The sequence below is a fragment of the Portunus trituberculatus genome, chromosome 31 (genome assembly GCF_017591435.1).
Source record: "Portunus trituberculatus isolate SZX2019 chromosome 31, ASM1759143v1, whole genome shotgun sequence".
Lineage (NCBI taxonomy): Eukaryota > Metazoa > Arthropoda > Malacostraca > Decapoda > Portunidae > Portunus > Portunus trituberculatus.
Window position 1 is genome coordinate 6,211,646 of NC_059285.1, and position 2,500 is coordinate 6,214,145.

General features: G+C 40.7%; 1 protein-coding gene across 5 annotated transcripts in view; it reads right to left on the reverse strand.

The window, feature by feature from the left end:
* Positions 1-2,500, reverse strand: part of LOC123511250 (peripheral plasma membrane protein CASK-like) — a 657,311-nt gene that overhangs the window by 348,858 nt on the left and 305,953 nt on the right. The gene's annotated exons all lie outside the window — the stretch shown is intronic.

Consider the following 2,500-nt stretch of genomic DNA (forward strand, 5'->3'; position numbering starts at 1 on the left):
GCACCAGCGCAGGTGAACTTAATGACGCACGCTGCACTCCAATATCGACATTTTTTTTGTGTTTTTCTCTAGCGTAGTTTAGTTCAGTCTATCGTTGTACTGCCTCAAATTGTTCCTAGCTAACCCGGACCACCCCTCCATTAAAGTTCCTGGGAGACACATCACAGCTATGCCAGCAATCCCAACGAGATTTCAGTAATTTGAAAGCGCAGTTGTAGTCGGTTCCAATCTCATCCCGACCGCCCCTCAAGCACTCAAGTCTGGTCCTCTGCAATACCACTATCCTCTCCCTCTCCCTCTCTCTCTCTCTCTCTCTCTCTCTCTCTCTCTCTCTCTCTCTCTCTCAAGGACGCCTAGCCTCCAAGTGATCAATCCAAACGATCAGCAATAAAATATCCATGAAATTAGTTGGCATCGATCCTGAAGCGGCGACCATTCCTACTTCCACCTGCTGCTTTCGTCCTCCTCCTCCTCCTCTTCATCTTTTTCTTCTTACTCCCGTCCTCCTCCTTCTCCTCTTCCTCCGCCTCCTCCTCCTCCTCCTCCAGCACCTGACAGCACGCAAAAGGAGAAAGGTAAGCAAGGCCGATTCTCCGAAGACATTAATTCCTCAGTTTCTAAAGCTTGGCGTCTAGTTCCACGTACTCGTATATCCCCTGCTTTCCAATTCGTTTTCTTTGGATCCTTCTGGCTTATCTTAGAGAGATGGAGAAAGAGAGAGAGAGAGAGAGAGAGAGAGAGAGAGAGAGAGAGAGAGAGAGAGAGAGAGAGAGAGAGAGAGAGAGAGAGAGAGAGAGAGAGAGAGAGAGAGAGAGAGAGAGAGAGAGAGAGAGAGAGAGAGAGAGAGAGAATATTTGTATAATTTATTTAATGTAATTATTTATCTTCTTTTATATTCTTATCTACTGATTTTATTTTATCTGTATGTATTTTTATATACTTTTACTTCTACCTATTTACCTACCTATCTCTTTATAATTCCCCTCATTCTACATACATTTATATATATCTGTCTATCTATTCATCACCATATAACAGGCAGCAGTTCTGTCACACACTCATGGACCGGTGACGTGTTATCGCATCTACCTGTGTACCTACCGCCAATTAAGGTGAGTGGCCAAACGGCAGTCCCTTTAAACTCTTGATTAATCCACACGCATTCACCTGTCAATGCTGCTGCTGTTTTTTATTCTTTTTTTATTGGGGGGAGGGGTGGGAGAGAAAGAGAGAAAGAGGGAGGAAAATGGAGGACATAAACATAAAGATGAGAATTACAGCACAGATAAATCCACATAAATCCATCAAGGGGTTGGAAATGTGTACGAGGCAGCTCATTTGTTTGCCTCTGGTGCACAACTTTATGGGGGAAGGGACGGGGGAAACGTTTGTAAAAAATGGCAATGCATGATAGTGAATGTTTGACTGATTGACTGACTGGCTGGCTGGTTGCTTGGCTAGCTGACCCACACTCACTCGTTTACTCACCCACTGACTCACTGGTCATTTACATGATTGACTGATTGATTGATTGATTAATTGACTGACTGACTGACTAAATGAATAACACTCAATGACTAACTGATATTCTGACGTACAAATGGTTTCAGATTGTCTAACGTACTCATTGACTGATCGACTGAGTGACTAACAATGAACGATGACTTCATGAGTGACTGGTAGTGAATGTGGAATGAAGGAAGGAAGGAAAAATAAAACTAAACAAATCAGTAAGAAGATGAATTAATGAATGTACGAATGACATCAGGACAAGGACTACATTAAAAATATCGTCGATACATTCAACAAATTATAAATTAAATTCATTTTCATTTTCAAGTAAATTAGATAATAAATTAAAAATTACTGGTCTGAAAACTGAGCCATCTATCTACTCTGACGTCACTACTAAATTAAAGGGAAAATTAATGGGTGGATAGTTGAAGTAATGTGGTTGTGTGAGTGAGTGAGTGATTGAGTGAGTGAGTGAGTGAGTGAGTGAGTGAGTGAGTGAGTGAGTGAGTGAGTGAGTGAGTGAGTGAAATAAGTGGTGAGTGAGTGTGTAAGTGAAAGAGATGAATGAGTGAGTGAGTGAGTGAGTGAGTGAGTGAGTGAGTGAGTGAGTGTGTGAGTGAGTGAGTGAGTGAAATAAGTGGTGAGTTAGTGAGTGTAAGTGAAAGAGATGAGTGAGTGAGTGAGTGAGTGGGTGAGTGAGTGAGTGAGTGAGTGAGTGACAGTAAAATAGTGATCAAGTAGTTTAAATATTTCAATGCCTGTAAATAACGAAATGAGAAATAACAGCAAAATATGCATCACAGAATAATATTCTTACGATAAAAATCTAAAAATCACGATGGAAGTAAATAAATGAATGAGCAAGTGAAGGAGAAAGCAAGCTAACAAACATGTTTCCTCATACACACCAAGAAACTCTTAAAATCTGAAATTAATCAAGAAGAAATTCCATGAGTAAGTGACTGAGTGAGAAAAAAAGGATAAA